Source organism: Theropithecus gelada, chromosome 5 (genome assembly GCF_003255815.1).
Source record: "Theropithecus gelada isolate Dixy chromosome 5, Tgel_1.0, whole genome shotgun sequence".
Lineage (NCBI taxonomy): Eukaryota > Metazoa > Chordata > Mammalia > Primates > Cercopithecidae > Theropithecus > Theropithecus gelada.
In genome coordinates this window covers 37,454,308-37,469,854 of record NC_037672.1, presented here as the reverse complement: position 1 = coordinate 37,469,854, position 15,547 = coordinate 37,454,308, and the positions used below count along the sequence as shown (strand labels likewise).

General features: G+C 42.4%; 1 long non-coding RNA gene across 1 annotated transcript in view; it reads right to left on the bottom strand.

The window, feature by feature from the left end:
• The window catches only part of LOC112624244, an 8,729-nt gene extending 2,625 nt beyond the window's left edge, over window positions 1-6,104 (bottom strand). The window contains exon 1 of the long non-coding RNA XR_003119380.1: window positions 5,925-6,104. This is a non-coding gene — a long non-coding RNA (uncharacterized LOC112624244). The remainder of the gene's footprint in view (window positions 1-5,924) is intronic.
• Between the last annotated feature and the right edge of the window lie 9,443 nt (window positions 6,105-15,547).

Sequence of the window (15,547 nt, the reverse complement as noted above, 5' to 3'; positions counted from 1 at the left end):
GCTCTGTCGCCCAGGCTGGAGTGCAGTGGCCAGATCTCAGCTCACTGCAAGCTCCGCCTCCCGGGTTTCCGCCATTCTCCTGCCTCAGCCTCCCGAGTAGCTGGGACTACAGGCGCCGCCACCTCGCCCGGCTAATTTTTTGTGTTTTTAGTAGAGACGGGGTTTCGCCGTGTTAGCCAGGATGGTCTCGATCTCCTGATCATGATGGATTTTTTACAAGGAAATAAAATACTTCAATTTAATACTTCAATTCTCAATGTTTCTGATGTTTTAAGTTATGATCTACTATATAAATATTAGTTTTAGTCTTTTTTTCACTTTCCTATACATTTATGATTGACAGTAAGAGAGTTCTTAACGTTTTGAAAAACACTCTTTATTTTCATTATTTTAGAGACTGTGTTTTGCTTTGTCACCCAGGTTAGAGAGCAGTGGCATGATCATGGCTCACTGCAGCCTCAGACTCCTGGGCTCAAGTGATTCTCCTGCCTCAGCCTCCCAAACAGCGGATGACAGGCGCGTGCCACCACATCCAGCTAATTTTTAAATTATTTTGTAAAGACAGGTTCTCGCTATATTGCCCAGGCTGGCCTCAAACTCCTGGCTCAAATGATCTTCCTGCCTTGGCCTCCCAAAGGAAAGGCATAAACTACCATGTCCAGTCTGAAAAAAAATGTTTAAATATCATAAAATAAATGTAACTTTTCTCATTGATGAGTAAGATTACTTAGCGTGGTTTCAGCTGGCACAGTCATCTTGATGGTCCTGTGCTGCTGTGCAAATCAAGGACGGCCTGTATGAAGGGTGATGTAGGATTTATGAAGATGTATAAAGGAGAATCCTGTAGTTGAGTAAGTGAGATTAAGAACAGTCAACAGGAAGCTTGGCTCCTCCCTCTGCTACTTCTGGGGCAAGCAAACATGAACACCCATGCCCCTCCAAAGCCACATGTGAGAGGAACCTATGGAAAACTGTTTCAGTTCTTTCTGAAGGTTCATCCTTTCCTAAGAATTTCTTTAAGGTGTGTGCTGTGATTTGTTACATCTGCTTCTACAGAATCATTAGCTTCTAGAGTTGCAGGCAGAATTGGGTTGAAAGTACATCTATAAAGCATATGCATTGTACTTGATATGTAGTAAGTATTCAATCAATTATCATTATTATGATCATGAATCTTTTTGTTCAACCATAGGGTGACCAACTGTCTCCCAGTTTGCCCGAGCCTGAAATCCATCTCAGGGGTTTCTTGGGGCTAAATTTTTTTTTTTTTTTTTTTTTTTTGAGACAGAACCCAAGCTGGAGTGCAGTGGCATGATCTTGGCTCACTGCAACCTCTGCTTCCTGGGTTCAAGTGACTCTCCTGCCTGAGTCTCCCGACCAGCTGGGATTAAAGGCATGTGCCACCACACCCAGCTAATTTTTTTTTCTTTCTATTTTTAGTAGATACAGGGTTTCACCATGTTGGCCAAGCTGGTCTCGAACTCCTGACCTCAGGTGATCTGCCTGCCTCAGCCTCCCAAAGTGCTGGGATTACAGGTGTGAGCAACCACGCCCAGCTGAGGCTTTTCAGTTCTAAAACTGAGACAGACTCAGGCCAACCAGGGTGGTTGGCTACCCTATTTGACTCTAGCTCTGGGCAAGACAAAATATTAACACTATTGCATGAAATTCTCTTGGGACTTAGGAAGTAACTGGAAGACAGAAAATTCTCCATGAATAGTTTCTAGATTAGAATGTCAAAGGCCACGTGCAATGGCTCACACCTGTAATCCCAGCACTCTGGGAGGCTGAGGCGGGTAGATCACGAGGTTAGGAGTTCAAGACCAGCCTGGCCAAGATGGTGAAACCCCTATCTCTACTAAATATACAAAAATTAGCCAGGCATGGTGGCAGGCACCTGTAATCCCAGCTACTCAGGAGGCTGAGGTAGAGAATTGCTTGAACCCGGGAGACAGAGGTTGCAGTGAGCCAAGATCATGCCACTGAACTCCAGCCTAGGCAACAGAGTGAGACTCTATCTCAAGGAAAAAAAAAGAATTTTAGGTTAGAAGAGATTTTGTGTCCCATGCTTCAACCTAGCCCAGGATGGCCTGAAATCCATCTCAGAAAGACTCTGTTTTTAAAGCCTACCAGGGAAGAAAATAAATAATGTGTTCCGTTGGTAAGTATTGTGCACCAATCACTCTGCTACAAGCTGAGGGAAATACCAGGTGAATAAGACTCATTTTCTGTTCTATAGAAGCTTACATTCTAGAAAGGGAGACCATTAGTTATATACACCATGAATTATCAAGACAGCTCACACTCTGCAAGGTATTTTAGGCAAGTAATCTCATTTAATCCTCATGCTAACTCCAACAAGGTACTATCATTCCATTTTACAGATGAGGAAAGTGAGATTCAGAGAGATTGAGTTATATAAAATCACAAAGCAAGTAACTGCTATAATTGATCTTAGGACCCAGGTCCATAGTGGCTGAGAACATGGGCTCTGGAGTCATGCAAATCTGTGTTTGAATCCTGACTCTTTCACTGTCTTGTTATGTGACAAGTGTCCGTGAGCTGCTATTTCCTCGTCTGTAAAATGGGACAAATAATAATAGCCACTTTCAAGGGTTATGAAGGATAAATGAGAAACGCACTGAGCATGTGCTTGATGCGTCATAAATGCTCAACAAATACTCCTCATCATTGCCATCACACCAAAACCCACTGTAGTTCCCCTTAGGTGGCCTCTTCCATTTCTACGCAAATCTTTCAGGGAAAGAGGCATCAAGAAATACATTGAGAGCTCAGACTGGGGGAAGACTTCCCAACTGTGATGATGACTAAAGGCCTTATGCAACACTGGAACTTGATCTTCATGAAAGGATAGAATTTCAATAGGTTGAGGTTGGGGCAGAAGAAATATTCCACACAGAGGGCAAGATTTCAGCTGAGGCAAAGAGGAAAGCACAGTTAGTTTGGGGAATGATAACTACTATTGGTTAGAGTGTAGGTTTTTTCATAAGGAGGTTGGTGGAGACACAGCTGAAAAGAAGCAAGATCCTCACAACTCAGGTGATGTTTCTAGAAGGCTTTCCTCCAACCTTTGCTCCATAGGGTCTGCTCTGGCTGTCTTCTCTATTCTGGGTTCTCACATCACTTACTATTCCCTGGGGCTACTCTTCTCAGCCCTGTGAATTGCTCTCTCATCTTCAATCTTCAACCTTCTTCTTCTTTTTTTTTTGAGACAGGGTTTTGCTCTATTGCCCAGACTGGAGTGCAATGGCGTAATCTCGGCTCACTGCGACCTCTGCCTCCCAGGTTCAAGTGATTCCCCTGCCTCAGCCTCCCAAGTAGCTGGCATTACAGGCATAGGCCACCATGCCCAGCTAATTTTGTATTTTTAGTAGAGACAGGGTTTCTCCATGTTGATCAGGCTGGTCTCGAACTCCCGACCTCAGGTGATCTGCCCACCTCTGCCTCCCAAAGTGCTGGATTTACAGGCATGAGCCACCGGGCCTGGCCATCTTCATCCTTCTTTATGCCATGTGCTGGACATGGTGTTACACAGTTGTGTATTCTAACCCTTTCAGGGTGTTCTCAGATAAGTTCCCAAAGTCTCACTGGATGGGCTGGATTGGAGGTGGGGCAGGGGCTGAAAGAGGGTCATGACAGATTAGAATGTCTGAAAGATGTAAAAGACAGTCTTTTTTTTTTTTTTTTTTTTTTTTCCTATATAAGTTTCAGGTTTCTTGACTTTTTCTGGAGGACTAAATGAAATCACAATAAAACAACCTGTAGCATGTAGGGGAGGCATGCATTTCTTAGGAAATCTGTCTCTGAAAAGACAGTCTGGAGAGGTCAGATAAAATTTAGAATATGTTTTTCACATTCATAGAAACAGAAGATTCAGGGGAGAAAATATCTGGAAAAGATATCGGGAGTGAAAACAGATGCAGTGTTTATGATCTAGGGAACAGCAACAGTGTTTTCCAGGAACTTAGCAGAAAGAAGACGCTGTGCATGGAGGATGTTATGGGTTGAACTGTGTCTCACCAAAATTCAAATGCTGAAGCCCTAGCTCCCAGTACCTTGGAATTTGGAGATAGAACCTTTAAAGAAATAATTAAGTGGCCAGGTGCAGTGGCTCACGCCTGTAATTTCAGCACTTTGAGAGGCTCAGGTGGGCGGATCACAAGACGGAGACCATCCTGGCCAACACGGTGAAACCCGATCTCTACTAAAAATACAAAAATTAGCTGGGTGTGGTGGCGGCATGTGCCTATAATCCCAACTACTCGGGAGGCTGAGGCAGGAGAATCACTTGAACCTGGGAGGTGGAGGTTGTAGTGAGCTGAGATCACACCACTGCACTCCAACCTGGAGACAGAACTAGACTCCATCTAAAAATAAAAGAAGAGAAAAGAAGTAATTAAGTGAAAATAAGGTCATTAGGGTAGTGTCCTTATAAGAAGAGGAAAGTTGGGCACCCACACAGACATGTGCAGAAGGAAGACCATGTGAGGAGACAGGGAGAAGACAGCCATCTGTAAGCCAAAGAGAGGGGTGTCAGAAGAAATCAGCCCTCCTGACATCTTAATCTTGGACTTCCAGCCTCCAGAATTGTGAGAAGAATAAATTTCTATGGTTTGAGCCACCCAGTCTGTGATACTTAGTTATGAGGCAAACTTAGCAAACGAACACACAGGACAAGAGAATATGGTTGGCTCAGCTTCTGACAGCATTTGGTATATTTTCTTTGCCCTTGCATTTTCATTTGTCTGTCGTGAGCTCCAAATGAGCTGCATACTTCATGGATTGATCTATTTAATTTGTAGGATTTTGTCACTGTTAAAAAATGGATAAAGTGGATTTCCTTCCCCAAGGTGGATCCCTGTAATCTGTGTAATCCGTGTATAGCTCCTCTGTTGCAGCCTTGAAGCCCACAGGGCTCAGCCTCCCATTTTCTCCTCCAGCCAAAGGAAACTTTTAGACTTTCCTGAGGCTTGTAAGAGGGAGATGGCACAGGGTAGCTCCACCATGTACCAGACAGTGAGCAGCTTAACCAATAACCCTTTGAGATTTCTGTCCCCTTTGGGTCTCCTTACCTTGGTCTTCTTTTCAACATTTTCCTCCCTCTTTGGGCACCCACACAGACATGTGCAGAAGGAAGACCATGTGAGGAGACAGGGAGAAGACAGCCATCTGTAAGCCAAAGAAAGGGGTGTCACAAGAAATCAGCCAAGGAGATTCTGGGATCCTCCCTGGTTGCTGGTGAAGCCTAAATTTTTCTTCTTGTTATTTTGCTGTAAACACTCCCATAGGCCTGATTTTCAAAATTGTGTTTACCCAGCTTATGATTCTCTACAAGTTCCTCAAGTCTGACACAGAGGGTCTTTGACCCCTCTGTTGATGTGTGGTCAGGAGTTTGCCACATGGATCCCAGCATTTCCCCACACTGCCATATGCCTGTGTGAGGGCTGGCTGGCATTCGACCACAGAGAGGCTTTGTGATTTTGAGTCCTGGTATAATTCCTAAGACCAAAGCATTGCAAACATTCCACTGATTTGTTGCTTCTTCACCGCTGGGCCTGGTCCATTCTGTAGCACTTCTGCTGCTTCGTCTACTCACAACACAAGGCTGCCTCAGTAGTCCTCACCTTGGTAGTACCCACCCCTTCCCTGAGTGTCTACAGCTTCGGGCAGTGCTGGTTGCACTGTAAGCCCCACAGGACTCCAGGCTCCAGGTCAACCTGCAGCAGTAGATAAGGCTGGAGCCAGGGAGTGAAATTCACCCAAGTATCTCTGCAGTGATCCTGTTTTCACCTTCCAGGAAATAATCCCATTTCTCAAGAGCTTGAGTGTTTCCATCAAGACTAGCTCAAACACCATCCTCCTGTAGTTTTATGAGGGAGTTTCTTGGAGAAACTGCTCCTAACCTTATATCCATAAGCACTTCTCATCCAGTTCCAGACAACCTTCAAAAGGCGGTCCCACCAAAGCCAGGGCCATCTCACAGCTCGCCTCTGCCAGGGTGGTAGATTTAAGGACCTCCATGGTGGTGCCAGGAGGGCCTCCTCCCTCTCTGGCAGTCATGATGAAGGCCTTCACCTGTCTTGCGTCTGAGCTGAAGGTGGCTCCTCTGCCTTAAACATCCTGGGTGGGACTCAGAACCATAGCCCAATATGGTTGACTTCTCACAGGAAACCTCTAGCTTCACCCCACAACAACCACAAAATAGAAGTCAGTATCTTTTCATACCTCCCAAACAAAATCCACCTTGTAAAGTGCATCGAGTAATGTAGACATTTAATGAGGAGAAGGAGAAAAAGGCTTACATCGCATTCTCTATTCAACACTTTGGTTTTCCACACCTCCTGCCAATTAAATTTCTTCTTCAGCCATCACCTGCTTGGTCTTTCCTCCTCCAGCATTCCTCCTCCTCTCTGAACCCTTTCTCAGAACATGTGTGATCTGCAGATGTTTAATGTAGTTAGTACTTTATACATGTTAATAAGGTCAAATTGGTTGGTAGGGCTGTTCAAATCTTCTATAGCCTTTCTGATTTTTCTTTGTCTACCAGTATTATCTAGAAGCGTTAAAATCTCCAACTATGACTGTGATTAATCAATTTCTGCCTTTATGGATGAATGGGATTCATCAATGATTCGTCCACATATTTTGACGCTTTGTGATTAGGTGCATACATGTTTAAGATGTTAGACCTTCTCAGTGAATGAATTCTTTGATTATTATGAAATGTCTGTCTTCATCTCTGGTATTACTCTTTGCCTTAGAGTCTACCTTGATATGAATATAGCAAGCCAGCTTTCTTATAACTAGCATTTGCATGTGCTCTTTTACTTTATCTGTGACACATCTGAGTCTTTATACTCAAAATATTTATCTTGTAAACAGTATATAGGTGGGCTCTGCCGTGTTATCCAGATTGACTATTTCTGCCTTTTACTTGAATTGTTTATTTACATTTAACCTAATTATTGATATATTTGGGTTTCCGTCTGTCATCCTAATATTTGTCTCCTTTGCTCTTTGTTCTATTTCCTGCCTTCTTTTGAGTGAACCAACTATTTTTTAACTGGTCATTTCCTTTCCTTTATTATATTTTTGTTTTAGTCATATCTTTGTGCTATTTTTTGGTGGTTGCTCTAGGATTTAGACATCCATCTTTAAGTTGTTATGGTCTACATTCAAATATTCTGTTACTTCTCAAACAGTGCACGGATTTTAACAATCATGTACTTCCTTTTAACACCTCTCCTACGAGGGGCACCACCTTCTGTCATGCTGATCGTGTGTGTGTGTGTGTGTGTGTGTGTGTGTGTGTGTGTGTTTGGGGGTGAGGTCAGTCTTATGTGTAGTTGTTCTGGGTCTGGGCTCATTTGTAACTTCAGTTAGATATAAGTCGCCACTGGCCTCCAATATCATTAAGACAATATGACAACTTCCCCTTCAGCAGATCTCTAAGTGCCAATGAGACTTTATGGATCCCTTTATGCTCTGTAGTTAACTGGTCAGCTTTTTAAGGTGCAAGTGACCTCTTTCTGCTTTATAACCTGACTGTCAGCTTTTGGGGCTGCTGGGGAATTCTCTTTGCTGGTCAGACTTACCCCTGGCTGTTCATGCCTTCAAACACCAATCTCTCTCAGATCTTTTGTCTTGTCCCTGCCCCTGAGGGTTGCTGTGATGCACTTGGGAAAGTACAGCAGTCCCCTGAAAAGATTTCTTTGGTTCCACCTCAGCCTGCTGCAGACAGGATGGTGAAGGCTTAGAGACTGGTGAAGGCTCAGAGGGCTTTGGAGAGGTCTATCTCGGTTCACCTGTCCTGCTTCTCCACAGGAACAATCTCTCTCAGCTCTCCTGCCCTGTCCCCAGACATCGGTGTGCTAACCCTATGCACTTGATGTGGAAGGAGCTGGCAGGTAAGGTGCAGCTCTGCTGTAAGGCTGGGATCCTGGGGATGCTGCTGTCTTGACAGTCCATATGCAAGGACTTAGGCAGGTTTGTTGACAATTCAGCTAATTTCTTCTTATTCCTGTCTACGGCACGTTCTTCCTTCTCCCACCAATCCCATGATGGTCTGAATGCCCGTAACCCCTCAGAATTCATATATTGAAGCCTAGCTCCCAAGGCAGTGTATTAAGAGGTAGGTTTTTGGGAGGTGATTAAGTAATGAACACAGAGCTCTACTAATGGCATTAGTGCCCTTATAAAAGAGACTGGAAGGAGCATGTTAGCCCCTTCTTGCCCTTCCATCATGTGAGGAACAGATGGTGCCCTCACCAGACACCATATCTGCTGGCGTCTTGATCTTGGACTTTCCAGCCTTCAGAACTGTAAACAAAAAAATTCTGTTGTTCACAAATTACCCAGTCTAAGATATTTTGTCACAGCAGCCCAAACAGACTAAGACAGATCTCCTGGGATGCAAGCAAATTATGAAAAACTTAGTGCTTTCTGGAATTTAGTTCATTTAGGTTTCTTTGCATTCCCAGCTCTAGGGTGGGTCTAATAAATGATTGTCTTGTAGTTTTCCTGGCTTTTTCTTATTGTAGGTATAAGAGCACCATGTCTTGCCACTTACTACATTCTAACAGAAAGTGAAACTCCCTAAAGTAATTTTTATCTTTTATATGTGACCAAGTTTTCCTTTCTGATAATTTCTAACATCTTTTTTTCTACCCATAGAACTCTGAAATTTCACAATGATACGTATGTTGGTAGGGTTTTTTTTTGTTGTTGTTGTTGTTGTTATTTATTGTGTTAGGCACTGAGTAGCCTCTTTAAATATATCAATTCTGCAAAATATTCTTGTAGTTTTGCCTTAATAATTTTCTTCCCTCCCGTTTTGCTGTTCTTTTTTTTGCTAGAACTCGTATTAGTTGGGTGTTGAACCTCCTTTCTTGATCCTCTGGGTCTCTTAGCTTTTCCTCTTCCACCTATATCTTTTTATTTTATTTTCTTGGAAGATTTTTTCAACGTTATTTTCCAATAACTTACACTTTAAATGTTCATATATATGTATATAATTTCCAAGAGTTCTTTTTGGCTGTTCTCCATTTTTCTTCCTTCCTTTAAAAACATAAACCTTTTTTTTGCTTAATAGAAACAAATTCTCTTTGAGAATATAACTTGGAGTCATTTTCAAGTTTTCTTTTGTCCCTTCTACCTACATTGTCTATTTCTTCTGAGTTCTTTTTCCATGTCTTTGTTTCCTTGGTTTTTGGTCTCTATCTTTCATGTTTGCTTCTCATATGTCTGATGATCCTTGGTTGTCCTTTTAGAGTTAAAAGTGAGACACTAAAAAGCTAAATAAGCTCGGTGTATCTATCTGCACAGGATTTATTGATTTGTGGGATGGACCAAAAGGTGGCTAGATGGGACCCTGCGTGCCAGTATTTCTATATTTATTTTTTTAAAAGGTAAGTTCTATAAAGTGAGGGAAGGCAGTTGTGGGTCTCATTGTTCAGTATGCACTTGGTACCCTTTTGACTTCAACAAGGTGCTCCTGCTTCCCTTCTTCTATCCTTCACAGAACCCTCTGGTTTGGCTACTCTGGAGAATAAACCCAGTGGGGGAGCTTCCTGACTCTTTAGGGTGAAGGTAGGCATCTGAGGATCTTACAATTTGAACCAATCCTGATATTCAGTCCTACCCTCACTAAGTAATTGCCAAGGGGGGCTTCCAGTTTCGGAGCCTTTCCAGGGTGCTGCCATCTGAGTTGTCTTGCTTTTTTGACACCTTCCCCTTGCCCTAAGATCCCACTTTCTTTACCTTTTCACTTTCATCTTTTTCATCATTTTTTATTGGATGTCTAGAAAAATAAATTTATCAGTGGATGATAGACAGAAGGGAGAAAAGGGGCCTTTGAAAGATTTACACGGGAATTGGCATTTTAACTGGTCTTGAAGAACCCCTTAGATTTTGATTATTGAAAGATTGGCTGGAATATTAGAATGTAGAGGGAAATTCTGGGTCAAAGAAACCGCATGAGCAGGTAGGAATCAAAGTGATTTAGGTTAAATGGTTTCTTCACTCTAAGTCAGTTACCAGTTTCACCATCACTTTCCATATGCAAAAATTTGTGGATCTCTGGCTCACTGATGTCTCCTCTCCTGTACTTTGGTCTTTTTCAAATTTTGATCCTTTTTGATACCTTTCAGTTTAGTGGGACTTGGAGGAGGAGCAGTAGTAAATGCATTTGTTTAACCCAGAGTTTCTCAGCTGTGGTACTGTTGACATTTTGGGATGATGGTTCTTTGTTGGGCGTGTCGGGGGTTGCTGTTTTGTGCATTGTAGGATGTTTAGCAGCATCTGGAATTCTACTCACTAGCTGCCAGTAGTTCCCACCCCCAGCTGTAATAGCCAAACAGGTCCCTAGATATTGCTGAATGTCCTTTGGAGGGGGACATCATCCAGTATTATTGGATTAAAAACAGAGTTGTTAGTAAATGATGGGGAGAGAGGGAAAAAGGGGGCTCTGACAGGTTTATTAAGGAAATGGTCTTAATAGTCTTTAAGACTAGGTCTTGAAGAATCAGTTGGCTTTTGACTAGTGGAATATTGGCTATAGTGTTAGAATGTAGTGAAGGAAACTGTTGGTGAAAAAAATCACATAAGCAAATGAGAGCAAAGGGATTTGAGTTAAATGGTTTTCTATAATCCCAGTGTAGGTACATATGATGGGGGAAAAGGCTGCAAAGGTAAGAGGCGGATTACGAAGGCCTTGAATGGAAGCATATGGAACCCGGGTATTATCCTGCAGTGATATGATCACAAGTTTTACTTTGAGCAATAACGCTAACTTTAGGAAGTAGAACCTAGGCCAGATGCAGTGGCTCAGGCCTATAATCCCAGCACTTTGGGAGGCTGAGGTGGGCAGATAACTTGAGGCCGGGAGTTCGAGGCCAGCCTGGCTGACATGGTGAAATGCCGTCTCTACTAAAAATACAAAAAATTAGCCAGGCATGGTGATGCACACTTGTAGTCCCAGCTGCTCAGGAGGCTGAGGCAGGAGAATTGCTTGAATCTAGAGCCAGAGGTTGCAGTGAGCAGAGATCGTGCCACTGCCCTCTAGCCTGGGTGACAGGTGGTAGAGTGAGACTCTGTCTGAAAAAAAAAAAAACAAAAAAACAAGTAGGACCTGAGTTGCTGAGAGCTGGCAGATCATCGAGGTATCTATGGCGGTGGTGAGCGGTGATGAGGCCTCACTGGGGCAATGGGAGTTGGAGATAGAAGCTTCAAGTGTCTTCATTTCTGCCATAATCAGTTAAAGGAACTGAAGAAGATCCAGTAGATAAATAATGGGTTAATAAAGCTTTCTGACATACATATTTGCATATTTAAAGAAAAACTGTGTCTTAATTCAAGGAAAGTACCTTGCCAGTGGGATTTTCAGGAGGTGGATACCCTTATAACCACACCCATGAAACAACAGCCTACTTTACTGGTGTATTATCAGCCTAGGATCCAGTTATAGCAGTTGCCTATGAAAAATGGCATTGATGCTTGAGGTTAAAAAGGGAACTAATACTTCCTAATGAAGACCGTTTAAATTTGCATGAGATGGTGAGGTGGTCTAAGAAGAGCTGAAATACTTTCAGAGGGAACATCACTGCTTGCTACCCTTGACACCTCAGTACCTAATCTTAGTAAGAGAAACGGAACTACCCTTTCATCTCAGGTCTGCTTGGAAGATCAAGTCAATTTGGTTTGCTGACAGCTACTGCTGTTTGTTAAGGAAAAAAAAAAGTAATTGTAGAAACTGTCTTTGAATCATTTTGTTTTACAAGTAACAAATTTATTAAAAGCAAAGAAGAAGGTGAGAGAGAGAAAGAAAGAAAGAAATCTTTCAGAGATATTGGAATTTGGGGGATTAAAGAGGAGGTATTTATAGATGAAGACTTCCTAGAAGTAAAACAGCAAATAAAAACCTGAAACTGTGGTTGTCCCCCCAGGGGACAGGTGAGGTGCCCCCACCATAATGGGGGCCATTTCCCCCTCCCTACTTTCAATTTCTCCTTACTACCCTATCCTGTTAGTGAAATGATGGGGAAGTTTTGGTGTGACCTGAATACTTCCTGATTTGAGTAACATAAGAAAAAAGTACAGAAAGGAAATATGGTTTTAAGAGCAAAGGGAAATTGACTAAATATGAAATCTTTAGTGACTATATTAACTTGGGAGTGTCCATTTTGAACTTCGTTGTGCTGAAAGTTCTTGAAGACCCAGGCATCGAGATCCTCACACTTCGCCATGGAGTGAATCAGGCATGATTTGTGTGTCACCATGTGACATCTTCAGCTTGGATTTTATTTGGCTGGCTTACCCCTGGAAGATATGTCACATAATTGACCACTGCAGGGATAGAAAGTTTTTCTGTCAGCCAGGCTTGGTGGCTCATGTCTGTAGTCCCAGCACTTTGGGAGGCCAAGGCAGGCAGATCCCTGAGGTCGGGAGTTTGAGACCAGCCTGACCAACATGAAGAAACCCCGTCTCTACTAAAAATAAAGATAAAAATAAATTAGCTAGGTGTGGTGGCACATGCCTGTAATCCCAGCTACTAGGGAGGCTGAGGCAGGAGAATCGTTTGAACCTGGGAGGCAGAGGTTGCAGTAAGCCGAGATCGTACCATTGCACTCCAGCCTGGGAAACAAGAGCGGAACTCCGTCCCCCCGCGTGCAAAAAAAAAAAAAAAAAGTTTTTCTGTCAATATCAAACAGTGATATGAAGTTTGAAGAGTCTAGCGGTACAAATAATGCTAACAGTGACTTGCTGCTTGAAAGGATAACATTTTATTAGCTATTGGAATATATGTGTTAATTTCATATTATGTTCTCTGAACTAAACAGGATGTGACCATATACATTTTGTTTTTATTGAAATGAGGGCTCACTCTGTTGCCCAGGCTGGGGTGCAGCGGTGTGATCATGGCTCACTACAGCCTGACCCTCTTGGGCTCAAGCGATTCTCCCACCTCAGCCTCCAGAGTAGCTGGGACCACAGGCACATGCCACTATGCCCGGTTAATTTTTATTTTATTTTTTTTAAGAGATGAGGTCTTACTATATTGCCCAGAGCAGACACATTTTAACAAATGATTCTCAATTCAAGCTTGTTCTCTTTCCATACAAAATACCCAACACAATTGTAATAAAACAGGTAGTTTTCTACTAGTTTTCTGTCCTAGTTTCAAAGTTCATCTTTGCTTTCAACTTAGCGAAAGGTTTCATTTTAGTGCACTAAGCCATGTTAATGGTACAATGCTCTGCTGGTTGCAGTTGGGTGGAGCTATGATAGTGTACATCCGTAAACTGCCCAATGTGAGTTGGTTTTTGGTATTATAAGGGATTACACCCATTGACGTGTCTGTTTGCAATCATAGTTTGCCTATTGAAAAGGGTGCTGTTTTCTAAAAGCCACGAAGAAAAAAGTCAACATTATATGAATTCGACTCAGGAAGAATAGAACAAATGTTGGCAAACTTTATCATGATCAACAATTGCTCTTTTAGTGTTCTCTCAGTTGCTCTAAAGGAGAGTCATTAGTTTAATAAATAAGCTAGATGATGAAAAGCCTAATATCTACATGGACTCAATCTATGATTTGCTAATCATTGCTACACTTAAGCTGAGTCAGGACAGTGGTTTTGATAGATACATCAAGGGAAGTAGTGTTGCCAGGTGGCCAATGTCTTCTTTTATTCTTTTAAAATTCTCTAAGTTTTTTTCTTTAAAATTCTCTAAAAGTTAATCATTCACTAAAATCAGTAAGCCTCTTGAACTGTCTTCTTGTTTTTATGCTAGAGTAGGGTGCCTGATGGGGAGAAGATTTTCACTTTTTGCAACCTGAAAAGCTGTCCTGTGGAGGACTGAGAAGTACTTTCTGCCTTTCTGATGAGCCTGTGATCTCTTTTTGGTACAGATTGGTTGGGGAGGGGCTACTTGGTGGGACTACTGGGCAGGCCCAGATACCAATAATACTGATGACTAGTGTTTAGGTAGTGCTCACCACGTGCCAGGCCCCCTTCTAAGTGCCTTACCAATAGACTCCTCAAATGGGCCCACCATGCGGTATTCCCATCTTGTTGATGAGAAGACTGAGGCACAGGAATATGAAATACACTTTCAAGCCTGAGTTGTCTGATGCCAAAGTCCATGTTCCCGACATTGTGATTCCCTTTTAAATGATTTACACCAGGGTAGACAGGGATGTGCCACTCAAAGGGACAAACATCAACCAGGACAGGCTTGTGGAATATGGAATTCTAGGGACTCCCAGAAAGAAATGGTCAAGGGTAAGACACAGGGAAGAGAATCTGGCACCCCCAATGTTTAAGCAACGTGATGATTCAGACTATTGGGGAATCGTTAAAGAATGGGGAGGTTAAGGGTATCTGAGCTGCATATGTTTTTGTAGTCTAAAATCTGAACTAGGCTTCTTATTTTTGGATGCAATTATAGGGGATGATGGTGATCAATGTAGGAAAAGGGTACAATTTATTATTTAGTTTGTTTACATATTCAACACATATTTATGGAGTGTTTACTGTTCCTTCTGCACCAGACAGCTACAAAAAGCTGAGGATGCTGTAGTATTCTACTGACAGGCTGAGCATCCCTGACCTGTAAGTCTGGAGGCAGTCTCTCCTACAACAATAGTTACAGTACTTTCTGGGTCCCTATAACCACTATTCCCCACATCCCTTCAAGCCAATTAATTACTAATGTGCTGAGATGTTTAAAATGTAAGATACAATTACAGGACATAAGGTATTATCTAAAACCTATCTAGGTTGTTGACAGTAGGGAAATAAGAGGAATTATGACTTAGAATGTGGAGATGGTGCTTTATGTGCTCAGAAGAAAAAGGGCAAGAAAGGAAGGGGAGAGTCAATTAAATGCAGAGAAGGATCATTTATTGAATGTCTATTATAAACCAGATCAATTTGCAGGTGTCATCTCGTGTTATTCCACCAACAGCTCTGTGATATCTGTTATTATTCTTATTTTAGTTTTTTACAGACTTGACTGCGGTTACACGGCTAGTAAGCACTGCTAGTTAAGTGGCAGAGCCTGGATTTTACTGCATACCTCAGGAGGGAATGAAAATTGGTACTTCTGCCCGAGGCACCTCCTAGGAATAGGAGGACCTTCCTTGGCACAGTCAGACTAGGCAAAAAGGGTATAGGAAATAGGAAGCTGGGATGTCATAGATCATGATGGTTTCCAGATGTCAGATTCTTTTCTATTTTGGCAGAAGATGAGTCAGTAGGAAAGGGCCAGGGTGCCAGGACAAGGGGAGAGATTACCTCTGGGAGGGATAGGAGGGTGTAGCAGTTGGCAAGCCACCGAATGCTAACTGCAGATAATCCATGTAAAGTTTTCTCTAGTCTCACTCTGCTTACTTTCAACTGTATCAAAAAAAAAAAAAAAAAAAAAAGATTACTATTAAATACAAAAAAAAATTAGCTGGGTGTAGTGGTAGGCGCCTGTAGTCCCAGCTACTCTGGAGGCTGAGGCAGGAGAATGGCGTGAACATG